The sequence below is a fragment of the Malurus melanocephalus genome, unplaced genomic scaffold (assembly GCF_030028575.1).
Source record: "Malurus melanocephalus ecotype Western Australia unplaced genomic scaffold, MMel_1.1 scaffold_70, whole genome shotgun sequence".
Classification (NCBI taxonomy): Eukaryota; Metazoa; Chordata; class Aves; order Passeriformes; family Maluridae; genus Malurus; species Malurus melanocephalus.
In genome coordinates this window covers 2,481,137-2,493,899 of record NW_026623302.1, presented here as the reverse complement: position 1 = coordinate 2,493,899, position 12,763 = coordinate 2,481,137, and the positions used below count along the sequence as shown (strand labels likewise).

The 12,763-nt window shown below is 38.2% G+C and overlaps 1 protein-coding gene across 1 annotated transcript in view; it reads left to right on the top strand.

The window, feature by feature from the left end:
- Positions 1-7,469: 7,469 nt before the first annotated feature.
- TNFRSF19 (TNF receptor superfamily member 19) overlaps positions 7,470-12,763 on the top strand; it is a 57,635-nt gene continuing 52,341 nt past the window's right edge. The window contains exon 1 of the mRNA XM_057366730.1: positions 7,470-8,106. The gene's annotated coding sequence lies outside the window, so the exon portion shown is untranslated. The remainder of the gene's footprint in view (positions 8,107-12,763) is intronic.

The following is a 12,763-nucleotide window of genomic DNA, read 5'->3' as shown; positions in this document are numbered from 1 at the left end:
CTAAGTGCCAAATGACACAATATACAAGATAGTATTTTCAGTGTTCAAAAAGTAAACATTATTGGAAATTTAAAACAAAATCCCAGATTTAGGTATAGAACAAATGTTCCCTGTTTATTTCAATATGAGAACTTGTGGGTATCAAATAAAACAAGTAATGGGGTCCAGAATAAACAAAATTGTCATYCCCTTCAGAATTGCTTCATCTAGCATGATGTTAAGTTGCAGAACAATAGGGGCATTATCMTGTTACTGATGGTTTTGGCCGTTCTACGAAGTTCAATTCATTCCTTGATAAAAGTATGTTTTTAACACCAGAGTTCACAGAATAGATCAGAAGCTATAATATAAATAATGGATCCACATTGCTAYAGTTCAATGTTTTGAGAGAGAGAAAAGTATGTCACTCAAAAATAAATCAAGAAATAAAACACTTTGTCATGTAAGGGCATGCTCCACAGAATGAACRGGCTTCTAAGAAATTACTTTTCTGTGGAAATTCAGTGAGGAATTTAAAAAAAATCTGCCTTCTCATAATACATAATATTACTTTGAAGATATTATTGGAACTTACGATTACTTTTCCTGAGTCATCTTCACTTAGTCTTTATAGTCTTTTGTTTTTTTCCATTGTTTTCAACTTTTTTTTATAGCTCATTGCTTTTTAGAAGAGCATAAAGTTTTCAGATGAGGAAGAGTGMAAAAATGTATCTAGTAAGAATACCCTGAAATTTTGTAAATAATGAGCTAGAAATGTGTGTCAAAGCACATRCAGAACTCCAGACTAAAAGCAGATGAACTTCAGAAGAACATCTGCTTTGAAAAAAGTTGGCAGCAAGTATCARCTGAGCCTGATCTCTTCTATAACCTCTGCTCTTTTGTTTATATATTTCCTTGTTATTTTGGTATTTTTATGGCTGTAGCTAAGATCAAAGATTTCTTAAGGACAGAAGGATAAATCTGTAAATTCTTCATACAAGAAAAACATAGTTTATCATCTATAACTTGGAAAAGAGGAAAAAAATTAAAAGAGTAAATCTATTATCCCTTTTAAAGTAGAATATATGAAAAAAAAAWTATGTWTTGCAACTGGAACGGCAGACAGCTGCTTAGGGATGTCTTCTTAATGATAGTGCTATTTATCAAAGCTGCCTATTTAAGAGTGGTGACAATCTGTATATTTTCTTGTCYTTAATTTCTTCAAATAAACCTACTCTTCTCCGGGAGGTGAAACTCAGCCAAAAATTGCACTAATGCTGCTCCACAAGTCAGTTTCTATGTCATCATCTGAGCACAGGAGTTTTATGTCTGAATATCCAAAAAATAACATGCAGGCTAGGCCTCAGTTCAGAGATATGCATTTATTTAAGTCCTATTGACTGTCTTCTGCCTAAAAATACAGACATATAAGTGCTTTGCTTTGGATGGAATTAAAGAAATCTCAGCTTTCTCCCCCTTTTGACTTTTGAATATGATTATTGGTTTTTGAGTGACTAAAACCAGTCAAGAGATTAGGCTCTTGACTGCAGAGGGAGTAAGTGCTCACAGTTTCCAGTAATTCCATAAGGAACTTAAATTGCTCAGCACAGAAACTTGGAGTTTTGCTTGCAGTGTGTGTATTTTGGAACACAAGATTTGATATAGGCAGTATGGGATTTTTCATTTGAACTACTAAAGTGACCTCCCACATGCCAAAGTAATGACAAACAAGGGAAAGTAGAATTGTATCATTAAGGTCTGTACTGATATAATTCACAGGAAAATACATTATTTGAGCATCTTGACTACTGCATTCCTAYGTGTTTATGTTTTAACTAAACAGGTACTGAATCAAAGCTCTGCTATAAAGGAGCATTGTAGAAAACTATTTCAAATAGAGCACTGACAAAAAAGAAGCCAGTAAGCTTGTTCTTAGTTTGTTCTTGATTACTTGTGGGGAAGATAGAGATTGGGAGAGAGGGTCAGTTCTGCTTAAGATCGGCAGAAAAGAGGGAAGAGGAAGAGAGAAGCAGTATAAGATCTATGAAATAGACTGAGAGTATTTTATTTAAATAGGAAAAATTCTGAAGTATAAAATGAGAATAAAGGGCAAAATTGAACAAATGCTTGATGCTAGAAGTGTGGTGATGTGGTTGCAATGTCTCTATGATAAGACATATATATTTATAAACAACATTTCGTCTGAAATAAGATCATTATTTTTAGTTGAAATTAACTTCATGATATTTTAAAAAGTATTTTGCTATAATTTCCTTAAGGGAATACTTCTGAAACTCTGTTTTGATAACAACTAGGCAGGTGGCCAGCTGTGAGCTCTACTCTGGATCACTGAATTGCATATCTCAGACTTGTTTCTCYATTCCCTTTATTCCACTCAGCCTGATTTCATTGCATCTTGTATAGAACAGTTAGAATTGGATTTGGAGGTTGGGGGGCGGGGGGTTGGTTTTGGGGTTTTTTTGCAAAACATGGCATCTTAGGGATGGAACTTCAGCATGCTTTAAGAGTAAAGTTTGAAGAGAAGGGTATGCTACAAGGTACATAATTTTTCAATAAAGTAGGATGAGAATACCCACTGGCTTTTGAATTACCAATTATAAAATCATTGAATCACCTGTTTCCAGCTACCTGAATAACACTTCTAATCAAGCTTTAATAGCCTTGGGAGAGTCAATTCACAACTCYAACAGCACCTCTGGAAAGGGTGCTGGGTCATTTAAGTGTGCAGGCTGGTGCAGAACTTCACCCACCCTAACAGGAASAAAATCACAGTGGATCATTTCAGTACAAGTGAAAAATTCTATGTAGAAGATGGAAGAAACTTTATGTTTTCATCCATTGAAAAAATAAAGAACATAGAGACAACAGAAGCTGYTGGTTCACTTCTCAGATGTGTGTGAGGACAAGCAAGGGCTGTGAAATTGCGGTGCATAGTAAAGTGAGAAGCACACTATTGCCCCAGGGATGCTTGTTATTAATCTTCAAGAACACTTTCAATACAGAAAACTTTGAAGTTACAGAATCAGATTATTTTGGTTTGAAATTCATGCAGAATTGTTTTGAATCATCTCAGATACAGCAATACAAATACTTTTACATTATTCTGAAAGGGACAGGAAAATACACTGAGGGGAACTGAACAGCCATAAGCATAAACTGACACTATTCCTTTGATTTCATTTTAGCTATAACTTACACAACTGAGGATCTGACACAGTGAGAAAAAGTAACTTGCCTCCAGTCACAGCCATGCAATAGAACCAGGAATAAAACCACAACTTCTGACTCCCAATCACAGGTAAATTAGCTATTACRTCCTACAGAGTGCATCTACATTATCCTTGAGGAAAACCTCAAAGMCAAATTCCCAACCTTCCTTATTATCTAGATGTGGCAATGCCCTTGAGGCTTCCCTTAGAGTGATCCACCTGGTGAGCCAAGAACCAAAAATAACAATTTTGCTTATATCTTAAGGTACTTGTAAGGGAATGAGTCAAAGCTATCTCTTATGAAGACCCCCAGGGGGAAAAAAACCTACAGGCAAATTGAAATAAAAATTCAGAACTAAAGACAGGCAAAACAAAGCTGTTTTCTCTTCCTGAGTCATGAGGTCCAAGATCTGCTATTGCAGAGCACGTAAGTGGCAGACAGAATTTTTCTCCCTGAAAGTCAAAAACTAATGGARCCACATTCAAAGCTAGTATTAACTAGAGCAAGTTGCTCTGCAGTTGACTGTGCAGAGTGTTGCAGGTTATATTAAGTCTGATGCCACACTATAATAAAGATATTAAATTAGTTATTATATTAATATTATATTAAAGAAATTAAATTAGATTTAAAAAGTGATAATAAAGAGCCATTTTTCAGGCAATGCCAAAGGGTCTTGATTTTTCTGCCTAAAGGTGATGTATCTGAAGCTCTTAACAAACATTATGACTCTCAAGGAGATTGCAAGTACTGTAGCAGGGAGTGGCAGTAGGTATCAGCAGCACCTGGACTAACAACASCCATGTGATAGAGCAGAAACAGGATGTTAGCTTTTATCGGGATGGCAATGCAGATCATGCAGGAAGTTGGATTTGGGTGTTCTAAAGCATCTCTCCTGACCACWGGACTGACTAGCCTCATGGAACAATATGCTCTCCTAATGCTTTAGGAGAGTGAGGATCAGCCCTTCTGACATCARCTGGGACCTTGATAGACAAGCATTGCTTCAGAGACAGAGCTGAACTGCCACAAAATATTTTGAACATGGTCTTCCACCCCTATAAATCAGCAGCTCAGCACTTGTTATCAGGAGACTGCTGCCYCAGGAGATGTGCATGACGAAAGCTTGTAAGTGCACCAATGCTGCTGGTGTGATATTTATAATAGGATATCCAGCATTTATGGCACAGTTAGAAAGGCTGCAGTTAGCACAATCAATGGCTGCATGGACAGTGAGTGGGCTGTAATGATGGCACTGCTTTTCCTGGAGTGATTGCTGACCTCCTCTCTGAACACCTCTTTGAGCTCCCATGTACTGAAAGGGAAGAGGTGCAGTGAAGCAGTGCAGACAGCATGTGTATAAAGCAACATGATAAATCATTTGATGTATAGGATACAAGTACATAAGGCATAGCAAATCCCTTTATTTCATTTGATTGTTTCTTCCACAAATAATATTTCCCAAGATTTAGTCATATTTAAGAAATACCTCCAGCAAGTTCTTATTTCTACCAACTATCTGTCTTATGGCTTTGACCCGGTTAAGCATTTTGGCTATGAACAACAGCCCTGAACTTTGTTCAGTTTCCCTAAAAGTCCTTGAAGAGGAATCTAAGAGCTTGTGAGCCTCACATGGTAAAAAGAGGACAAACCCACTAAAGGATTCTCAAGGAAGATCCTGTCTAGATTTAGAAAAATTTAAGCAATTAATTAGGAAGACAGCATCTCCCTCTGCAGGACTTCAGATACCCCTCTCTAGTTTCACACAGGAATCACAAATGCTTCTTCCAGAAAAGCTTTTTTCCAGAAAAGCTTTCTCTAGGATACCTAGAGAGTGAGTAAGTGTTGAGTCCCCAGTTTCAGTAATTTCAGAATTTTTCTTACCCCAGTAATTTTAGTGATTAGAATCAAACATCTAAGGAGCAAGCTAATTGATTTCAGACCACTTGTGCTTGAATGCCTTGCTACATTAGTGACTACAAGAGAAAGCATGAGCTGATGATCAGAAAGTGTAAAAGTGAAGTGCCACTTTAGAWAGGTTCTGTTTCTGGCTCTGGTACTAGTTTGCTATGTGCCTTATACAAATCACAACATCTCATTTTATGTAAGGAGAAAAAAAATCATATTCAGCTTTTGGAAAAATATTGAATTATAGGCAACTGTTGTTATTATTACACTCATCTGGCCAAATTCTGAGGAAGCCATAGAATAGAAAATAGCAGATAGTTCAGGCTGACAGGCTCTACAGTGAATAGTGTCRGAAATGCAAAATATAATGCTTAAGCTTTAGAAAGCTAAGTTGGCAATAATTAACCTTACTTCTATTTTTCATATGTATGAAAGATCAAAGACTTCTAATAAACCATCAGGACTTGCTTTTGCTTAAAATCCAGAGAAATAAAAAAAAAAAAGCTCTCTGTGAACAGCATTGGTCTTAAAGCACTATTGAAATCAAAGGGGTGATTTTAGGTCTATATAGCCCACCCATCAATTTTATTTCAATATAAGCATTTCCAGTTTTACCATTAAATCTACAAATGGAATCTTATCAAAAAACTTTCTGGTAACAGAAGGTTATATGTCAGAAGAGCACAAATTAATGTTAAAATAGAAGTAAGCAGCCTGGATAATTTTCTTTTCTCTATAATAGATAAAAGTGGAAATTAGAGAAAGAGAGAAATTTATTGTTTGTTCTCATTCTTTTTCAGTGGTGTATACCCCAAAAGTCAGATTCATTACCTTCACCATACTCCTTTGTACCGGCAACATCTCTTACCCATCTCAATTAGCAGARCATCCACCCAAGTCCCGCCTGGATACGTGACTCAGAAAAACTAAACTGTGTCCGACTGGCAACAAAATTGCTTTCTACGGCAACTTTGTAAGTTTCTCGATTCWTCCTGGAAACGTTCATTGCCACCCCCGGGAAGCAGTGGGCTCCTTGCTGCCCACAGTGCGCCATCCCACCAGCAGAAGGCTCCCTAGCCCAGCGAGTGCGGCGGGAGCGGAGCGGGCAGCGGGAGCGGCCGGGCTGCACAGGGCAAGGAGCGGGGGACAAGCCCCGGGAGGGAGGAGGCTGCAGCCCACACACGGGGAGTGCAACGAGGGATCTCTACCAGGCACTTTGTCGCTCCCCGCTCGACTATCCAGTCCCCATTATCCTCTGGTTGTTTACTTTTGTTTTAACGCTTAAGGCAAATGTGTCTAGCATATTGCCTCTTTTTACTTTTGCCTTTTAAATCAATTCTCGATTACTCGGTTTGCAAATATTTGCATGCGTCTACCAGGCTCGTATCGCTTTCATCTGCACATATGGTATGGCCAAAATATGGGGTATGCGTGGATGAGAACTTCAGTGACATCTTCAATATGGTTGATTATCGTAAAGGCCATCCCGCTTGATATTTGTATGTTTTATTAATAGCTGAAGTACAGAGGGTTGAATTAATCTCTGTGCCAAAAGCTAATTTAGCGTCAGATCACAGAATATGAAATTCAGTTGTACATTTCTTCTGCCTTTCCTCTGCACTGTAAGAGAGGAAGTCACAGCAGCCTTGAGGATTCCCCTGCTTTCCAGGGCTACAGAGGATCCTCCAGCAATGCTCGGGACTAGGAGAGAAGSAGCAGCACAGAGAATGTCTGTCCATACACTTTCATGCCCCAAAAGCCTCCCTCTGCGGAAGTGCAATGGTGACCACTTCAAACCTACTCTAGCTAAAAAACTGAAAAACGCTTCTGTGGGTTACTTATGGCAACTTTACAGCTCRTTTACGTAAAGGAATCATGAGCCACAGGTGAATCAGGCTCAAATAAAATGATTTGCAAAAGGCCACACAGTAAGCATCAGGGAGGACGTGAGCCAGGGACTAAGAGCATGCTCCATTGTGCTTGGTTTTGCCAGTGCAAAGAAACAATGCCAGTGCACAAAATACACCATTTTCTCTGCTCCAAACCTCCACAAAGAGAYAAACAAAAGTAGTTTTCTCTCATGTCTTACAGCTGCCCAGCAAACTGACCTTCACGYCCGACTTTCAGAACTTTATGGAAAATTGTAACTTCCTTTTGCAGAAAAAAAATAATATTAAGAAAACTTTATAGCTATACTCTTCTCCCTTCTCGGGAGGAAACTTAAATGTAGTGACGACTTTGAAGTGAGCCTGGGGTTTGTTCCAACGGGCTAACCTGATTAGAAATCATGCAAACTCTTGCTGCTCTTTAACTGCATTCCCCCACAGGCTGTATTACAGCTCTCTAACCAGTCCCACAGCATTGAATGATGTCATGGGATCTGCAGCTCAGCGAGATGAAAGGGATAAAGCGGAACCCGCTGGCACTGGGGAAAGCTTCCAACACACAATCCACAACACAGCTTGGGAACTCAAAAGCTACGGATCCAGCCACTCAACCCTAAGCATTTCAGAGTCGTGTGCATTCTCACTGCACACGCAAGGAAAGTGGGAAAAGAGCTAGTACAGAGTACTGAAAGGGAGGACTTTAGAGTGCGACTACCTGCTGGAAAAGGAGCTCTTTTTCCTCGCCAAAGCACTGCCTTTGATGTACGGCAACTGATCACTGATCAGATTACAGGCATTTGGTCTCAGTGCTCGTCTGCCTTTGATCTGCATGGTTAATTTTATTTTCCCGGATTTGGAGTTTCGTCTGGGCTTGTGCTGACATACTTCTTTTCTTTTCTTTTTTTCTTTTCTCTTTTCTCTTTTCTTTTTTCTTTTCTTTTCTTTTCTTTTCTTTTCTTTTCTTTTCTTTTCTTTTCTTTTCTTTTCTTTTCTTTTCTTTTCTTTTCTTTTCTTTTCTGAGGCAAAAGCATTTAATACAGAAGCTCTGGCAGTGTGAAATTAAGCTGCAGAAAGTCTCGCACTGGAAAACTTCATCAGATAACAGGTACTGGATTTTATTGGTTTTTTTTCAGTTTTGTGTTGCAAAATTTTAAGAAATTATAAAGTTCACATAACCAATAATACTATTAATACTACACATCATTGTGTGTACAAAGTTCAAAAGACTGTTTGTAATTTATGTAGCATTTTATTTGCAACTCTTGGGCAGAATTATATTGAGAACAGACTGTCTAGAATATATGGAAAACTGAAGCAAACCCCAGTATTTTTCAATGTTTTGGGAGTACATAAGCTATTGGATTGCACTGCTCATTCTTACTGTATACAGTTTTGTAAATTTATATTTGAATACATGTATTACATGATTATGGGGAGTATTTATTTTCTAAGGAAAGACCAACCATACCTCTTACAGACTGTAATACTGTTTGCTCTAGGTGCATTTATTAAATGTCTTCTCCAAAAAACACTTTTAAGCCTAATAGTTCCACAATTGAGATGAAAAAAGTCTCCCCTTCAACAAGTTGTTAGAACTAAATTTATAAATGTACTATCCTTATACACAATAGGAAATGGTTTTATTTTAAGACTGCAGAGATGACAGTTCAGCTGTACTATATGAAATCTTGAAAATAAAAGTAACATTTTAACATGATGATAGAAGTTTCTTCTAAGGCATTTTAATAAATACATGAAAGAAATCTTAGGTTTATCTAGAGCCAACACCTGGTTTTGCTGAACTTCATAGAAGTTTTGCTGCATTTTAGTGATGCAATTTCCATCCACAGTGTCTTGTATTCTGTTCCTCAAATTCATACTTATGAGAAGCATTGTGTTGAAGAAATTTTAACCCATCTACTCCAGAAATTCATTATAAGGGAACAATCTTTTGAAGATTTAGGATTATTCATGAATTTGCAGTTTTAAAGGGCCAGATTTTTGGGTGACTTGGGGCCAAATTCATGAGTGCTCTGTGCCTGCAGCTGGAGTCAGACTGTTAAAATAAGACTCAAATTCCTTCTGTAGTATATAAATATAATTTAGATTTTCAGAAGAACTTAGAACCCATAATTGGGACCAGACTTGCAAACATTCCAGACACTGAGGTCTTTGAAGATCTAGTCTTAATGGTGGCTAGTAAGATCTTCTGAAATACTGACTTACATATTCTGAAGTCTAAGTGTATACAAATCTTAAATACATTTATAAACAAACTGCAACTAAAAGTCAGCATAAATTATATTAAGCATCTCTTGAGAACTACTTTTAACATGTCTATCAGTCCACAGGACCCTCAACATGTTCACATTTCAGTATGTACCATAGTAACATGCAAACCCCGATGTTAAGAGTCTGCTTGCATCTAAGTAAAATCAAGTTATCAACACTTCCAGATAAATGTAGTTTGCTTTCATTAGTCAGTCTGTAAAATTTGTCTCTTCTAATTAAAAGTATATTTGTATATATAAAATTTCAATTTACTGGATATCAAAAGCTAATATTCCAGACACAGATTAGCTAGGCCTGACTTGGTATCATTTAGTTTTCTATGCCATCAGTTAATTCATACTCTTACTTAACAAGTCAATTATATTATGAGGAGAGTAATTAGCACATATGAATGTGTATAGCTGTCAAGAAAGAATATCATTTAAGGCACAGCCAAAGGAAAATTTAGTATTTCTCCCCAAGTAACAATGATGTACTAAAACATGTTCCTGTAACCCTGAAAAGATGGCTTTATTTATTAATTATGCACTTTACTGGTGAGCTTCTCTACCTTTCCAGTCTCCTCTTGTTATTTTTTTTTCAAAAATAAATGTACATCTATTTTTTGAGGAAAATTGTTTCTAAACCTTAACTCTGTTTGGTGTAAAGTAGAAGGAGAAGGAAATTTGGAAAAATAATGCAAGGATTCTTTTTCCTCAGAAGCCAAAATATCTATGCAAGTCTAATACAATTAAACTATCACTACAAGGATCTGACCCATCACACAAATGGGTGAAACTGCACACAGAAATAACACTGGTTAATCAGATAGATTACTCTGTTGAGTAGGATTTGCATATATAATTATTTGCAACATTTGGATCCTGAAAATGCATTGAAGAAACAAAGTTTTTTTCATTTTGTAAAAAGTCCCCAGGATTTTAGGTAATCTCCCAAGATATTTAAACCAAGATGGCCGTAACCTATTTAAACTGAAAAATATCTTTGCTTGTCTGTATAAGAGTGAAATGAAAGCACACTTGAACACATTCAAGCAYGGTGGGAAGAGGATTTTCAGCATTTTTGTTGTTTTAAATAGCAGTTCTCTGACAGTTTAGCCTGTCATTGATCTGACTTTTAAAGATTAAAYAGTAATAATTCTTGGCACTAGTAACTTTGCTTTTACTAAGAGCTGTATAAACATTAATTAATCCTCAGGCTTAAGCCTTCAGAAACAAAAAGTTAACAATGCTTTTTCAAGCAAATCTGACTAGGAAACTCACAAGTATATAATTCATTTATTAAAATAGCTTGAGCAATTTCTGATTATAAATAGAGCCATTTCCAAACAATGTGTCTTAGATAACATCATAAACATATTTTAGGGTTTGTAATAGTTAAGATTATCAAAAGACATTGCACAGTTATACTGACATCAGTTTCCAACAGCTGTCATAACAAGAGGAGATCTATCTCACAGTTGACTGGGGGAACTGTGTTAGCATTTGAGATATGGAGATAACAACTTCCTATTGCTGTACAATTTCTGCTTCCATATCAGATATGTCAGACAACTCAGTCTTATCAAAGAGGTCAGCTGAAACTACTTTCCAAATATTTCTTTTTTGCTTTCTCTGTTTTAGTGAGAATCTTTAAACTAATTCCTCTAATAATTCACTTATTCAATTTCCTTAGAAGCAGCATGATTTAAGACAAAAGAAACATGGCCATTTTCAACATTTTTCAATGATGAAAGGAACTAACTCACCCATTTTACATTCAGAGGAAAGATTTTTACATGCTACAACAAGGACTTACACATTTAAATTTCAGTGTTACAGACAAACGTTGTTCTTAGTTCATTAGCATATAACCCACTGTCTGATGAAAGTCTTAATGTTTCTTTATAAGGTAATCCTCAGTGTTTAGTCAACACTTCAAGAACTCTGGGGTATTTAGTACCTTTTTCTAACTATATTACTTTAAAACTAGTATCTGAAACATCCATGATGATTCTACTAAAAAACCTCATGCAATAGTTTCACTGGTGGCTCCAGACAAGAGATAACACACAAAACAGTTGTCTTTAAATAGTGAGACTCTGCAAAATGATCAGTGCTGTGCAGCAGCTGCTATTCACAACAGATGTGCTGCTGTTACACTGCAGTATGCCATTCCTCACTGAAATTCCAGCCTCTTGCAGAGCTCCTCCTGGCAAGAGTCCTGAAGCAAAACTCTTCTTTGAAGGCCCTTTAGAAGATAATTACATGAAAACCCCTGTACATTCTGAGTTGTTTGGGCTTAATAATTGCAAACAACTAGTTTTGCAGTAATCATTTCTCTCTTGGCATGTGCATGCATCTTGCTGGATTTCAATAAGCACTCCTTGTTTTTAGAGAAGTCYATGTGACTGGCAATCTCCAACATTTTATCTGTGAGTTTAGAAAATTCTATTTATTTGAAAATGCTTTACTGCCAAGTATATGAATTTGCTCATTTTTCAGAATCTCAGTTCCTATGTGTCCATACAATTGTCTAAACTTAAATGCATCATTAACCTTTTCAATAGAAGTAAAACTAATGACCTGAAGTCCCTGCAGCAGCAACTCTTTCACTGAGGTCTCCAAGATTGGTTTCACTAACTTCAGAAAAACTCCTAATTTGTGTTGCTGTAAGCAGCAGTAACACCCAATCTAGCCACTGTGAACAAGTTACTATACATGAAGGGCTGGATTTCTGCATTTCTCCATGGATACTCAATTTTGGTATMGACACTGTGCTTATAGCTGCGTAACCTGTTACCTGCAGAATGGAAAAGGTATTTCAGACTCTGAGCTAGCAGGAATAAAAAGCCACGCAAGTACTCTGGAAAGGAGGGTTTGCAGAAAGGAGAATTTCCAGTGTGTTGTCAGAAAGCAGCTTTTTGGGTGGGAGAGGTGGAAAGGGTTTTACTCAATTACAAAGACTTATTCTACACTCGCCTGAACGGTGGCCAAGGGCCAGTCCCTATAAACAGCCCAGCAGCCATAAGCCCGAGATCCCTGAGGGGGATCAGCATTGCCAAGGCTGCAGCCCTCAGAGTCCGGGCAGCCTCAGGAGGCACGGGTGGGCACAGAGGTGCGCTGATACCCTGTCCTCTCGGTGGGACAAAAGGGACATCAGCGCCTCACTTGTGATTCCCCCTGGCCTCGCAGCACTGGTACGCGGCACACACCCCCACTCACACCCTACCAGCGAGGACACGCAGCAGCCACTACTGCTTCGGTCCTGCGACCCCTGTCTCTCTCCAGGCATCCATCCATGTCCCCATCCCTCATCCCGGTCCGCCATCGAGCCACCCCACACCGGCTCCGCGGGCGCGCGCCTCTGGGGCTCGCGGCACGTGTGGAGGGCGCCGCCCATTGGCTGCCCGCGGTCAGCTGACCGTGCCGCGGGGCGGGGCGCGAGCGGCGCGGCGTTGTCGAGGCGACGGGGCGGGCGCGGAGCGGGAG